The sequence below is a fragment of the Macaca nemestrina genome, chromosome 9 (genome assembly GCF_043159975.1).
Source record: "Macaca nemestrina isolate mMacNem1 chromosome 9, mMacNem.hap1, whole genome shotgun sequence".
Classification (NCBI taxonomy): domain Eukaryota; kingdom Metazoa; phylum Chordata; class Mammalia; order Primates; family Cercopithecidae; genus Macaca; species Macaca nemestrina.
The window spans coordinates 41,226,715-41,242,994 of record NC_092133.1 but is presented as its reverse complement, the minus strand read 5'-3'; the positions used below and the strand labels follow the sequence as shown (position 1 = coordinate 41,242,994).

The 16,280-nt window shown below is 42.1% G+C and overlaps 1 pseudogene; it reads right to left on the bottom strand.

Annotated features, from left to right (window-relative positions):
- Positions 1 to 10,006: 10,006 nt before the first annotated feature.
- On the bottom strand, positions 10,007 to 13,005 carry LOC105480245 (eukaryotic translation initiation factor 2 subunit 2 pseudogene; annotated as a pseudogene).
- Positions 13,006 to 16,280: the final 3,275 nt, after the last annotated feature.

Genomic DNA, 16,280 nt, shown 5'->3' with positions numbered 1-16,280 from the left:
CCGCCTCCCAGGTTCAAGTGATTCTCCTGCCTCAGCCTCCCAAGTAGCTGGGACTACAGGTGCCCACCACCACACCCGGCTAATTTTTTGTAGTTTTTAGTAGAGATGGGGTTTCATCGTGTTAGCTAGGATGGTCTCGATCTCCTGACCTTGTGATCCACCCGCCTCGGCCTCCCAAAGTGCTGGGATTACAGGCGTGAGCCACCACGCCCGGCCTGATTTTTGTATTTTTAGTAGAGAGAGGGTTTCTCCATGTTGGTCAGGCTGGTTTCAAACCCCCGACCTCAGATGATTCACCCACCTCGGCCTCCCAAAGTGCTGGGATCATAGGCAGGAGTCACCGCGCCTGGCCAGGGTTCTTAAACTATATATGAATCAGTATAATAATTTTTGAAAGTACACCATGATTAATTCGTGATGTATCTTGTAAGCCTTTGGGCAATAACTAGGCAACATTTTTAATGGATATAAAACAGATTCATAAAAGTACTCAGTTAATTTTAGAATTACAGAAAATGAGGGAAAGGGGACAAAGAGCAAAGAAAACAAACAGAAAAGAAGTAGCAAATGGATATATTTAAGCCTAATAACCACATTAAATGAAGTGGTTTAAATAAACGAATTAAAAGATCATCAGATTGGATAAAAAGTAATTATACTCTATCTACAAGAAGCCCACTTCAGATAGAAAAGCTATATACAGATTAACAAGAAAAGGATGGGAAAAGATACACAAACCCTCATCCAAAGAAAGCTGGAGTGTCTAGATTACTACCAAAGTTGACTTTAGAATAAGGAATGTCACCAAGGATAATGAGGAACATTACATAATGATATTTTAATAAACATCTTAAATAACACAACTAGAGAGAAAATCAAAATGATATTGAAAACCTGACAACTCTGTCAACCAACTTGACCTAATGAATATTTATAGACCAATACACCCAACAATAGGAGAATATATTATTTGTGAAGTGCTTGAAACATTCAAACAATATGAACTATATTCTGAGTCATTAAAAAACAACTCCACAAGTTTTAAAGAATTGAAATCATACAAGTATGAAGTCAATACATACAACTTGAAGTCAATAATACATACAACTTGAAGTCAATCCAAGTCATACAACTTGAAGTCAATAATACATAGTTGGAAAATCCCCAACTATGTATTATTGACTTCAAGTTTAACTCAATTTTAAGTCAAGTTTAATTCCCCAAATATTTCCAAATATTTGGAAATTAAACAACACAATTCTAAACCCACTGATCAAAGAGGAAGTCACATGTAAAATTAGAAAATGTTAAATGGTGGCTTGTGCCTGTAATACCAGCTACTCTGGAGGCTGAGGCAGGAGGATCTCTTCAGGTCAGGAGTGTGAGAGCAGCCTGGGCAACATAGCAAGACCTTATCTCTACAAAATAAACAAACAAAAAATTTGACCAGGTGCAGTGGCTCACGCCTTTCATCCAACACTTTGGGAGTCAAATGCAGGCAGATCACTTGAGCTCAGGAGTTCAAAACCAGCCTAAGCAACCTGGTGGGGCCCCCATCTCTACTAAAAATAGAAAAAATTAGCTGGGTGTGGTGGAGCATGCCTTTATTTCCAGTTACTTGGGGAGGCTGAAGTGGGAGGATGGCTTGAGCCCAGGAGGCAGAGGTGGCAGTGAGCTGAGACTGGCATTCTGGCCTGAGTGATGGAGTGAGATCCCATCTCAAAAAAAAAAAAAAAAAATTAGTTGAGTGTGGTGACACACACCTGTAGTTCCAGCTGAGGCTAAGACAGGAGGATCACTTGAGCTCAGAGTTTGAAGCTGTGGTGAGCTATGCTTGTGTCACTGGACTCCAGCCTGGGAGACAGAGCAGGACTCTAGGAAAAAAGAAAAAAATATATAAAATATACGTATATTATACAATATATAATGTGTGTGTTATATATATGTATGTACATACATGCATGTTTGCATATGTACATATATGTATACATAATATATACATACATATACATACATATATGTATGTAGGTATAATTATATAATATATGTAGGTATGTACAACTATAAATTTCTTTCTAGGCACTGCTTTAGTTACATCCCATAAATTTTGATATGTTGCATATTTGTTTCTTTCCTCTCATAGTATTATGTAATATCCCTTGTGACTTTTTCTTTAACCAACAGGTTATTTAGGAGTGTGTTGTCTAATTTCCTCATATGTGTGAACTTCTCAAATGTCCTTCTGTTATTTCTAATTTTGTTCTATTATAGTTGGAGAAAAATACTTTGTATTACTGCAATCAATTTAAATGTATTGAGATTTGTTTTATGGCCTAACATATGGTCTATCTTGGAAATGTTCCATCCCCACTTGAGAAAAATGTATCTTACACTGTTGTTCGGTGGAATGTTCTACAAAAATCTGTTAGGTCTAATTGGATTATAGTATTGTTCAAGTCTTTTATTACCCTCTTGATCTTCTGCCTATTTGTTTTATTAGTAAAAGTGGCATATTTGGCCGGGCGCAGTGGCTCACACCTGTAATCCCAGCACTTTGTGAAGCCGAGGTGGGTGAATCAAGAGGTCAGGCGATCCAGACCATCCTGGCTAATACGGTGAAACCCTGTCTCTACTAAAAATATAAAAAAATTAGCCAAGCTTGGTGGCGGGCGCCTGTAGTCCCAGCTACTCAGGAGGCTGAGGCAGGAGAATGGCGTGAACCTGGGAGGCAGAGCTTGCAGTGAGCCGAGATGGCACCACTGCACTCCAGCCTGGGGGACACAGTGAGACTCTGTCTCAAAAAAAAAAAAAGTGGCATATTTAAGTCCCCAACTGTTACTTTTTAATTGTCTCTTTCTCTCAATTCTGTTATTTTTTGTTTCATGTATTTTGGGGTTCTGTTGTTAATTACATATGTTTGTAGTTAAGCCTTGCTAATAAACTGATACTTTTATCATTAAAATATGTCCCTTTTTATAATTGGTAACACTTTTTGCCTTAAAATCTATTTTGTGGGATATTAGAATAGCCACCTCAGGTCTCTTTGAGTTACTGTATGCATAGTGTAGCTTTTGCTGTCTTTTTTTTTTTTTTTTTCTTGAGACGGAGTCTCACTTGTCATCCAGGCTGGAGTGCAATGTCATGGTCTCTGCTCACTGCAACCTCCGGCTCTCGGGTTCAAGCAATTCTCCTGCCTCATCCACCTGAGTAGCTGCGACTACAGGCTCAGGCCACCACACCTGGCTAATTTTTGTATTTTTAGTAGAGATGGGGTTTCACTATGTTGGCCAGGCTGGTCTCAAACTCCTGACCTTGTGATCTGCCTGCCTTGGCCTCTCAAAGTGCTGGGATTACAGGCATGAGCCACTGCACCCAGCCGCCAACCTTTTACTTTCAACATATTCACGTCTTTGAATCTAGTGTGTTACTTGTAAGACAATATACAGTTGAATCATTTTTTAAATCCATTTGCCATTCTCTTACTTTTGACTGGAGTGTTTAATCAATTTCACGTCATTACTATTAAGGAAGGAATTACATCTGCTATTTTGCTATATTCTCTATATGTCTTATGTCATTTTTCCTTTCTATTTTCCATTATTCTCCTCATTTGTATTAAATAGATATTTTCTAATATACTATTTTAATTCCTTTATCATTTCATTTTTTTTACCATGTATATTTTTGAGTCATTTCCTTTGTTGTTTTGAAGATTACAATTAACAACTTAATTTAACGATCTAGTTTACGTTACTACCAATTTAATATCAATAGTATACAAAATCTAGCTCCTACGTAGCTCTGTTCCCTTTCCCCTTCTTTGCAATGTTGTCATAATTACATGTTCATACATTGTGTGCCCATCAGCACAGGTTTATAAGTATAACTTTATGCAGTAGTCTTTAAAATCATTTAAAAGAAAAAAAGAATTATAAGCAAAAATATATTAATATGGTCTTTTATATTTATTTAGTTTCCTTTACCAGTGCTCTTTATTTCTTCATGTGGTCTCAAATTACTGTCTAGTGTTCCTTCATTTCAACTTGATGGACCCCCTTCAGCATTTCTTGTGTGACAGGTTTGCTAATGACAAATTGTCTCAGTTTTGTTTATCTGGGAATGACTTAAATTTTGCTTCATCTTTGAAGGTTGGTTTTGCTGGATATAAAATTCTTGGTTGACAGTCTTTTTCAGCACTTTGAATGTCATCCCATGGCTTTCTGGCCTCCATGGTTACTGATAAGAAGTCAGCTGTTAATCATGTGAAGGAGCTCTTTTAAATGATTAATTGTATTTCTCTTTCTTCAAGACTCTTCTTTGGATTTTGACAGTTTGATTATGATGATGTGTATAAGTGTGGATCTTTTTAAGTTTGTCTTAGTTGGAGTTCACTGAGCTTCTTGGATATGGAGATAAATGTTTTTCAACAAATTTATTTTGTTTTTCAGCAAAAAATACTTTTTGGCAAATTGTTTCTTCAAATATTATTTCGGTCCTTTTCTACTCTCTTCTACTAGGATTCTCATTATGTGTATGGTGGTAGACTTGATAATGTCCCGCAGGTCTCTGATGTTGTATTCATTTTTATTTATCCTTCTTCCTGTCTGTTCCTCAGACTAGACAATCACAATTGACTTTTCTTCAATTTTTCTTCAACTGACTTTTTTAAGAACTTCAGGATGTCTCTTGCATGAACTTGTAGGTTTTGTTTGTGAGTTATTGTTGACTCTAAAGGAACACCTCGTTGCAGAAACAGGAACCAGGTCTAGGAGTTTTACTGTCAAGCCATAGAAATAGGCCTGACAGTAGGCCTCGAGCCACTTAATATATTCTTCACTGACAATTCTGGTGTTTCCTAGAGATCCAATGGATCCAAAAGGACTTTTGCCGAGTCTTGGTTTTTGCTTAATCACATTTGCTTGTGAGTCCCTCTAGTGAATTTTTAATTTCAGTTATTGCATTTTTTAACTTTTTTTGAGATGGAGTATCGCTCTGTCACCCAGGCTGAAGTGCAGTGACAACATCTCAGCTCACTGCAAGCTCCACCTTCCAGGTTCACGCCATTCTCCTCCCTCAGCCTCCTGAGTAGCTGGGACTACAGGCACCTGCCACCAAGCCCGGCTAATTTTTTGTATTATTTTTTTTTTTAGTAGAGGCGGGGTTTCACCATTGTTAGCCAGAATTGTCTCCATCTCCTGACCTCGTGAAGCCTGCCTCAGCCTCCCAAAGTGCTGGGATTACAGGCATGAGCCACCGCGCCTGGCCACTTTTTAACATTTTTAAAAACATGATTTCCTTTAATGCTTTGAATACATTTAAAATATCCTCAAGGATAGTTTCTATAGATTGCTATTTTCCTGTGTAAGAACAATACTTTATTTCTTTGCTTGTCTCATAATTTTATACAGAAAGCTGACATTTCTTTGTTGTTGTTGTTGTTGTTGCTTGAGACAGAGTCTCACTATTGCCTAGGCTAGAGTGCACTGTTGCGATCTCAGCTCACTGCAACCTCTGCCTCCCGGACTTAAGTAGTTCTCATGCCTCAGTTTCCCAACTAGCTGGTACTAAAGGCATGTGCCACCACGCCTGGCTAATTTTTGTATTTTTAGTAGAGATGAGGTTTCACCATGTTGGCCAGGCTGGTCTCAATCTCCTGACCCCTAATGACCCGCTTGCCTCGGCCTCTCAAAGTGCTGGGATTACAGGTGTGAACTACCATGCTGGGCCAAAAACTGACATTTCTAATAATACAATGTGACTACTCTGGAAATCAAACTATTTCCCCTTCTAACGACTTGTTGATGTTGGGGTTTTTTTAGTGGCTTTTCCAAATGAATCTGTGAAGTATGTCTTCTTTCTCACTGAATTCTCTGCTCACTTAGCTTAGTCATCAGCTAGTGACTAGTTACTTAAGGGCCGGGCGCGGTGGCTCAAGCCTGTAATCCCAGCACTTTGGGAGGCCGAGACAGGCGGATCACGAGGTCAGGAGATCGAGACCATCCTGGCTAACACAGTGAAACCCCGTCTCTACTAAAAAATACAAAAAACTAGCCGGGCGAGGTGGCGGGCGCCTGTAGTCCCAGCTACTCGGGAGGCTGAGGCAGGAGAATGGTGGGAACCCAGGAGGTGGAGCTTGCAGTGAGCTGAGATCCGGCCATAGCACTCCAGCCTGGGTGACAGAGCAAGACTCCGTCTCAAAAAAAAAAAAAAAAAAGATAGTTACTTAAATGACTGAATCTGTTTACTGTCCCAGCCATTTCCAAGAGGCTCTGTGTATGTTTGTGTTGGGGCACCCTTCACACTCAGGCAGGCATTTAAAAATGCTGACAGCTTTTGCCATTTTTTTTTTTTTTTTTTTTTTTTTGCAGTGCTTCAAGGTCAGCCAGATGTTGTGTTAGAACTTCGGACTTCTTAGGTCTTTCCTCGGCATGTGGACAGATTTGAGCATGCACATAGACCATGCATGTGCGTGGCCTTCTAGAGTCCCATGAATATGTCAGCAGTTTTTTTTTGTTTTTTTTTTTGAGATGGAGCTTAGCTCTTGTTGCCCAGTCTGGAGTGCAATGGCGCAATCTCACTGCAACCTCTGTCTCCTGGGTTCGAGCGATTCTTCTGCCTTAGCCTCCCGAGTAGCTGGGATTACAGGCGCCCGCTACCATGCCTGGCTAATTTTTGTATTTTTAGTAGAGATAGGGTTTCACCATGTAGGTCAGGCTAGTCTCCAACTCCTGACCTCAGGTGATCTGCCTGCTCCGGCCTCCCAAAGTGCTGGATTACAGGCATGAGCCACTGCGCCCAGCCCCTAATTTTTCTATTTTTATTAGAGACGGGGTTTCAACATGTCGGCCAGGCTGGTTTCAAACTCCTTACCTCAGGTGATCTGCCTGTCTCAGCCTCCCAAAGTGCTGGGATTACAGTTGTGCAGTATGTCAGCAGTTTTGAAAGCCCCTTATGGACACCTCATTCCTCAGCTCTTCTTTTGATTTTTTTTTTGGCTGAGGGGGGCAGCTTGTTTGCCTCAACTGTTATCACTACCTCAGTTAGCTGCATGTTAGCCATGCTACTAATTATTTTCAACAAATGTCCCAGGTGAAAAGCTATTTTCACTGAGCATGGTCTGAGTTGGGTCAAATAAAGGCAAACATTTGTTTTTTAATTTTATTTATTTTTTTATTATACTTTAAGTTCTAGGGTACATGTGCACAACGTGCAGGTTTGTTACATATGTACACATGTGCCATGTTGGTGTGCTGCACCCATTAACTAGTCATTTATATTTATTTTATTTTCTTTAGAGACAGGGTCTTGCTCTATCACCCAGGTTGGAGTGCAGTGGTGTGACCATAGCTCACTGAAGCCTCGAACTCCTGGGCTCAAGCAATTCCCCTGCTTCAGCCTCCCAAGTCGCTGAGACCATAGGTGTGTGCCACATGCCTAATTTTTTTGTTGTTGTTGTAGGGGCAGTGTCTCACTCTGTTGCCCAGGCTGGTCTTGAACGCCTAGCCTCACACAATCCTTCCACCTCAGCCTCCCAAAGTAATGGGATTATAGGCATGAGCCACTGTGGCTGGCCAAGGCAAGTCTTGTGAATGAGGATTTCCAGGGAATTGTCAGACAGGCCAAATAAGGACAGGTCTCAAATAATGCTATTTTGGGGATCTCCAAACCCATTTTGTCCTAACAAGTGGCTGCTAGGCTACTGGTCTTCACTATGATTGTAGAACTGTTGGTTTTGAAGACTAATGAGGAGTTGAAGAGAGTGTTGAGAATAAGGCAAGTTAAAACACCACAAAGCTCACCATTCTTACTGAGATACAGCCTTTAAAAATAAGAAAAAAGTTCTTTGGGTTATTGCAAAGCTTTCGTTAATTTCAGAATTCTGAAAATTTTTATTTTACAAGTTATCTCAATATTCTCACTGCTTTTATGGAGGAATAGGTTTTTAGAGGCCCTTACTCCACCATTCCTACTGACCTCACCTCATTCAGTAATTTGAAGGCATCATGCCATTGTCTGCTTCATTTTTTCTGTTGCAAAATCATAGTCAGTTTAATTATTGTTCCTATGAAAATAATCTTTTTCTCCTCGGTTACTTTTTTTTTCTTTGAGACAGGGTCTGGCTCTGTCACTCAAGCTGGAATGCAATGGCACGATTTCAGCTCACTCCAACCTCCATCTCCCGGGCTCAAGCCATCCTCCCACCTCAGCCTCCTGAGTAGCTAAGAATATAGTCATGCATGACCATGCTCAGTTAGTTTTTATATTTTTAGTAGAGACAGGGTTTTGCCATGTTGCCTAGGCTGATCTTGATCTCCTGAGTTCAAAGCAATCCCCCTGCCTCTGCTCTTTGGTTACTTTTAAGATATTTCTTTATCTTTGGTTTTTAGCAGTTTTGCTATGATATACCTCAGTGTGACTTTGTATGTATCCCGTTTAGGGTTTATACAGTGCTATAGACCTAATTGTGTCTCCCCACGCCCCAGTCCACATATTGAAGCCCTAACTCTCAATGTGAATGTATTTGGAAATAGGGCCTATAAGGAATGAATGAAGGTTTAATGCGGTCTTGAGGGTGGGGTTCTGGTACTACAGAATACATCCTTGTAGAGAAATACCAGAGAGGGCCCTTTCCCCCTGCATCCCACTCTGCCACGTGAGAACACAGCGAAAAAGCACCATCTGCAACCTAGGAAGCGAGCTCTCACCAGAACCCAACTGTGCTGGCACCCTGATCCGAGACTTTCAGCCTCCACAATTTGAAAACATTTCTGTTCAAGCCACCCATTCTGGCTACGTGTGGTGGCTCACACCTGTAATCCCAGAACTTTGGGAGGCCAAGCCAGGAGGATCACCTGAGGTCCGGACTTTGAGACCAGTCTGGCTAACATGGTGAAACTACGTCTCTACTAAAAATACAAAAATTAGCCAGGCGTGATAGCACACACCTGTAGTCTCAGCTACTTGGGAGGCTGAGGCATGAGAATGGCTTGAACCTGGGAGGTGGAGGTTGCAGTGAGCTGAGATTGCGCCACTGCGCTCCAGACTGAGCAAAACTCCATCTAAAAAAGAAAAAAAAAAGCCACCCATTCTATGGTATTTTATGGCAGCATGAGCTGACTAATACATAGCGCTTCAGTCCCATTCTTTTTTTCCGAGACGCCACTTACATGTATGTTAGACTTCTTTACCATAACCTCTTTATGTTTCTCATCCTTTTGCCTACCCATGCCTTAGTAACAGATGACCCTTAAATAATGCAGGGGTTAGGGGTGCTGTCCCACCCCATGCAGTTGAAAATTTGTGTATAACTTTTTTTTTTTTTTTTTAAGACAGAGTCTTGGTTTGTCGCCAGGCTGGAGCACAGTGGGATGATCTCAGCTCACTGCAACCTCTGCCTCCTGGGTTCAGGGTTCAAGTGATTCTCCTGCCTCAGCCTCCCGAGTAGCTGGGATTACAGGCGTGAGCTACCGCACCGGCCTTGTATAACTTTTCACCCCCCCCCTCCAGAACTCAGCTATGAATAGCTTACTGTTGACTGGAAGCCTTACTGATAACATAAACAGTCCATTAACACATATTTTGTATATGTATTATATACTGTACTCTTACAATAAGTAAGTTAGAGGGAATAAAATGTTATTTTAAAAGGCATGAGGAAAATATATTTACTATTAAGTGGAAGTGGATCATCATAAAGGTATTTGTCTTTATTGTCTTCATGCTGAGGAGGAGGAAAAGGATGAAGAGGAAGAAGAGGAGGGGGAGGAGGAGGAGGAAGGGTTGGTCTTGCTGTCTCAGGAGTAGCAGAAGTGGAAGAAAATCTATGTATAAGTGGATCCACACGGTTCAAGCCCATGTTGTTCAAGGGTCAACTGTAACTATTTTCTTACAACTATCACCCAGTCTTTTTCTCTTTTCAGTACTAGTCAGTAAGTAAACCCATCCCCTGTTCACAATTTTTTTGCATTTTTCAATTCTAGAATTTCCATCCAATTACTTTTTATAGTTTTCTTTTTTTTTTTTTTTTTTTTGAGACGGAGTCTTGCTGTGTCTCCCAGGCTGGAGTGCAGTGGCGTGATCTCGGCTCACTGCAAGCTCCGCCTCCCGGGTTCACGCCATTCTCCCGCCTCAGCCTCCCAAGTAGCTGAGACTACAGGTGCCCGCCACCACACCCGGCTAGTTTTCTGTATTTTTAGTAGAGACGGGGTTTCACCATGTTAGCCAGGATAGTCTCGATCTCCTGACCTCGTGATCCACCCGCCTCGGCCTCCCAAAGTGCTGGGATTACAGGCTTGAGCCACCGCGCCCGGCCTACTTTTTATAGTTTTCAGCCAAAGTACTCCATCTTGTCTTTAAAGTTTTTGAAAATTCAAGTTTTAAAAACTTTGTTTGGGCTGGGCATGGTGGCTCATGCCTATAATCCCTGCACTTTGGGAGGCCGAGGTAGAAGGATTGCTTGAGGCCAGGAGTTCAAGACCAGCCTGGGCAACATAGGGAGACTTTTTGTCTCTACAAAAATTTTAAAAATTACACCGGTGTGGTGACATGCACCTGTAGTCCTAGCTACTTGGGAGGCTGAGGTGGGAGGATCACCTGAGCCCAAGAGTTGAAGCTGCAGTGAGATATAATCACACCACTGCATGCCAGCCTAGATACAGAGCAAGATCCTGTCTCAAAATCTTGTTTTACAACTCCATTAGCTGTATGGTGCTTTTTTTTTCACTGTTATAATAACTTTAATTTAACTTGCATTTTACAGAAGTCTAGGAACGATTTTAAAAAAGCACCTTCTTACCCCATATCATGTTTCTTTGATAGGTGTTAAAGTAGACAATGAGTATGTCAACAGCTTGAGCATCAGCGTCTTGCAAGGACTTCAGATCAATCAACCACTCGCCAAAAATCTTGGCAGCTTTTTAAATCTTGCTTTTAATACAATGGTACATCCACTCTGATGGCAAACCTGTCCAGCCACATCTCCACAACACGCTTTGCAAAATCAGTGATTAGCAAATTAGTTAGCTTTGGCACCGAGCTTTGCTCGCTTGCCCATGACAGCCTGGAAGCCGGTTTTGATGCTGGCAACAGAACATCTAGAATGACAAGTTTCGCACTGTAGGAAATAGAGTCACGTGTCCTTCTGCAGGATTGTGTCCAGTAATCGGCACATGTGACAAGTGACATATTCCCTGATATATCTTCTCAAGGCATTTTCTATCTGTTTCTGTTGGAATCTTCCTTTGATTACAAGTTTATTATTACCAGCTATAGAACTACTTGTATCCAATTCAGCCAACAAAAATGCAGGAGATGTTTGGGCTGACGATGTAATAGTTTACAGATATGTGTAAAGTTGACAAGTTTTCTTGGTTCCTAGTCGGACGAACTGTGGAGGTTTCATGACAAATTTCCTTTTCTCCCCAGCAACCAGATCTGGATTCTTTTCCCTCGTGATGTTGAACACTCAATTCAGTAGCTCCTCATATGTGTAGTCTCTTTCTGAGCCTGCCCAAGCAGGGCCTGTCTGATTACCAAATGAGATACCATCATCTTTTTTTGTTGTCTTCATCTTCTAGAGCTTTATCTTTCTCTAGTATTTCATCCTCATCTGGGAATTTGACCTTCTTTTTCTTCTTTTTATTGCCAAGCATAATGTCACGGTCATCCTCTGGTTTAGTTAGTTCTTGAACATCACTTTTTTTTTTTTTTTTTTGAGACAGAGTCACTCTGTGTCACCCAGGCTGGAGTGCAGTGATGCGATCTCGACTCACTGTAACCTCCGCCTCCCAGGTTCAAGCAGTTCTCTGCCTCAGATTCCCGTGTAGCTGGGACTACAGGTGCCGGCCACCATGCATGGCTAATTTTTGTATTTTTAGTAGAGATGGGGTTTCACCATGTTGGTCAGGCTGGTCTCGAACTCCCAACCTTAGGTGATCTGCCGGCCTCAGCCTCCCAAAGTGCTGGGATTACAGGCGTGAGCCACTGTACCCGGCTTGAACATCACTTTCAATCTTAAGATCCTTTACGCTTTATTTAGCTTCATCAGTATCAAACATCTTTTTAGTTTTTTTCTTCTTTTTCTTTTGATTAAAGAAGTTCAAGTCATCTAGATCACCAGAAGCATCTTTTTTTCCCAGTGCCCTCTTCATCAGCTTCCAAATCTTTGTCCTCATTTGGCTCTGGCTCCACTTGTTTTGTTTCTGAAGGCTGGTTTTCTCAGTTTGGGTATCCCCTTCCCCATCTAACATAAAAGGCTTCTTTTTCTTCTTTTTCTTTTTGCTCATAGTAGGATCAAAAATCATCTCCTCCCCAGACATGGCTGCGGCTCGAGTGGGCTTGGGACGGACGGGAAGTCAGGCTGGTGAGCCCCACGCCCCAGCGGCAGCGCTGCTCCTGCCGGTTACCTCTCCCACCACCGCACCGGTGCTTTTTATTTTTATTTTTTTAATTGTCTGTCTTTTCTCTTGGTTTTGGATCAAGGGCTATCTTCTTGTATACCAGATTCTTTCTTTTCTTTTTTTCTTTTTTTTGAGACGGAGTCTTGCTCTATTGCCCAGGCTGGAGTGCAATGGCAGGATCTCGGCTCATTGCAACCTCTGCCTCCTGATTTCAAGCGATTCTCCTGACTCAGCCTCTCGAGTAGCTGGGACTACAGGGCGCCTGCCACCACGCCCAGCTAATTTTTTGTATTTTTAGTAGAGACGGTGTTTCGCCGTGTTGGCCAGGATGGTCTCGATTTCCTGACCTTGTCATCCACCCACCTCAGCCTCCCAAAGTGGTGGGATTATAGGCGTCAGCCACTGCACCCGGCCTGTATACCAGGTTCTTTTTTTAAGGAGTGTAAACAGCTGTATTTTACGGGTGCACAATGTTTTTAAAATTGTAACATTTAAAAACTTTGTCATATCTGCTAATTAATTCTACAAACAATATTGATGTCTCTTTGATATCCGATAGGACACTATTTTCTTTTTAAAAAATTTTTAATAATAATAAAAAAGACTATCTGCTGGGCACAGTGGCTCATGCCTGTAATCCCAGCAGTTTGGGAGGCCAAGGCAGGCAGTCACCTGAGGTCAGGAGTTCGAGACCAGCCTGGCCAACGTGGTGAAACCCCGTTTCTATTAAAAATAAAAAAAGTAGCCGGACATGGTGGCAGACACTTGTAATCCCAGCTACTCGGGAGGCTGAGGCAGGAGAATTGTTTGAACCTGGGTAGCGGAGATTGCAGTGAGCTGAGATCGCCCTATTACACTCCAGCCTGGGCGACAAGAGCGAAACTTCGTCTCAAAAAAAAAAAAAAGAAGAACCTAATAACAGTACACTTTCAATTATTCTCTTTAATCTTTTCTTTTTTTTTTTCTTTTTTTGAGACGGAGTCTCATGCTGTTGCCCAGGCTGGAGTGCAGTGGCCGGATCTCAGCTCACTGCAAGCTCCGCCTCCCGGGTTTATGCCATTCTCCTGCCTCAGCCTCCGGAGTAGCTGGGACTACAGGCGCCCGCCACCTCGCCCGGCTAGTTTTTTTGTATTTTTAGTAGAGACGGGGTTTCACGGTGTTAGCCAGGATGGTCTCGATCTCCTGACCTCGTGATCCACCCGTCTCGGCCTCCCAAAGTGCTGGGATTACAGGCTTGAGCCACCGCGCCCGGCCTCTTTAATCTTTTCTATGATTGCTTTTATTTTATTTATAAATGTGCAATAAACCCACAATACATTCCACTATATTTCTTTTTGAAAGTCAATAATTTTTAGAGATCAAAAATAAAAGTAAAAAAGTTTTTATATGTAATTTTAGTCATTTCCAGAAATCTTCATTTTTTGTGTGTAGATTTCTTTGCTTTGTGTGTAATACCAGATTCTGTGCTATCATATTCCTCTTGCTTAAAGAACTTCCTTTTTTTTTTTTGAGGCAAGCTCTTGCTTTGTCACCAAGGCTAGAGTGTAGTGGCACAGTCACAGCTCACTGCAGCCTCTACCTTTTGGGCTCAAGCAGTCCTCCCACCCCAGCCTCCCAAGGAGCTGGGACTACAGGTGTGCGCCACCATGCCTGGCTACTTCTTTCCTTTTTTTTTTTTTTTTTTTGTAGAGACAAGGTCTCACTATATTGCCCAGACTGGTCTCAAACTCCTGGGCTCAAGTGATCCACCTTGGCCTCCCAAAGTGCTGGGATTACAGACGGGAACGACCACGCCTGGCCTAAGAACTCCTTTTAACATTTCTTTTCTTTCTTTCTTTCTTTTTTCTTTTTTTTTTGAGATGGAGTTTCACTTTCACTCTTGTTGCCCAGGCTGGAGTGCAATGGTGCGATTTCAGCTCACCACAACCTCCACCTCCTGGATTCAAGCAATTCTCCTGCCTCAGCCTCCTGAGTAGCTGGGATTACAGGCATGCACCACCACGCCTGGCTAATTTTTGTATTTTTAGTACAGATGGGCTTCTCCATGTTGGTCAGGCTGGTCTTGAACTCCCGAACTCAGGTGATCCACCCGCCTCAGCCTCCCAAAGTGCTGGGATTACAGGTGGGAGCCACCATGCCTGGCCAATATTTCTTATAGTACAGGACTGTTGGTAATAAATTGTTTGGTTTGTTTTCTAAGGAAGTATTTATTTTGCCTTCATTTTTGAAAAGTATTTTCATTGAGTATAGAACTCTGGTTAAAAGTGGGTTTTTTCAATATTTTTTAAATGTCACTTTATTGTCTTCTGGTTTGCACAGTTTTAATGAAAAACCTGGTATAATTCTTATCTTCATTCCTCTGCATTTAATGTGCCTTCTGTTTTTGGTTGTCTTCAAAGTGTTCTCTTTCTGGTTTTCAGTAGTGTGGTGGGGGGCTAGGTTGCTAGAGGGTGTTTCTTTTCTTTTGAGACAAGCATCTTGCTCTGTTGCTCAGGCTGGAGTACAGTGGTGTGATTACAGCTCACTGCAGCCTCGAACTCCTGGGTGGGAGTTGACTCCTGGGCAGGAGTCAGTATAGGGCAGCAAATGTTGAGGTTTCACAGGGGCCTCTCTGGAAACCTCGCCCTCAAGGCCCCTGCTTGTCTTAAAGAGCTCTGAAATGCCTCTGCGATCATCCTTCCTTTGCCTTAATAAACAGAACCTGGTTTTCCTCTAGTCCTACTAATCTCTTTAGCAAATTGTTGCCTGGCCATGGCCTTGGTTTGCTCTCCTGAAGATGCCTTTTCACTCTTTACCAGGACAGGCCGTGAATTTTCTAAATCTTTCTGCTCTGCTTCCCTTTTAGTGATACATTCAATCTTTAAATTATTTCTCATCAGGCCTGGCGCCATGGCTCACGCCTGTAATCCCAGCACTTTGGGAGGCTGAGGTAGGTGGATCACTTGAAGCCAGGAGTTTGAGACTATCCTGGCCAACATGGTGAAACCCTGTCTCTACTAAAATTACAAAAATTAGCCAGGCGTGGTGCTGCACGCCAGTAATCTCAGCTACTCAGGAGGCTGAGGCAGGAGAATCGCTTGAACCTGGGAGGTTCAAGTGAGCTGAGCTGAGATGGCACCACAGCACTCTAGCTTGAGCGACAGAGCCAGACTCCATCTCAAAAAAGGAAAAGAAAGAAATGAAATTAATTATTTCCATCAGTTCCTTGGTGGGAGTAAAAAAATTCTTTCTATCCTCTCATATCTTACTACATGCAGTTAAAAGTAGCCACGAAGCTCCTTCAATATTTTGCATCTTAGAGATTTTTCCACGAGATATTCTATTTATTTTTTATTGTTGTTTATTTTTTTGAGATGGAGTTTCGCTCTTGTCACCCAGGTTGGAGTGCAATGGCACAATCTTGGCTCACTGCAACCTCCACCTCCTGGGTTCAAGCAATTCTCCTGCCTCAGTCTCACAATTAGCTGGGATTACAGGTGTATGCTACCACTCCTGGCTAATTTTTTTGTATTATTAGTAGAGACAGGGTTTCACCATGTTGGCTAGACTGGTCTTGAACTCCTGACCTCAGGTGATCCACCTGCCACGGCCTCCGAAAGGGCTGGGATTACACGCATGAGCCACCGTGCCCAGCCCAGATATTCTATTAATAGTTCATCACACTCAAGTTCTGCCTTCCACAAAGCCCTAGGACATGGACGAAATTCTATCAAGTTCTTTGCAACGGTATAAGAAGGATGGTCTTTACTCCAGTTTGCAATATCTTATTCCTCATTTCTATCTGAGACCCCATCAGAATGGCCTTCATTGTCCATATTTTTTCTTTTCTTTTTTTGAGACAGAGTCTCACTCTGTCTCCCAGGCTGGAGTGCAGTGGTGTGA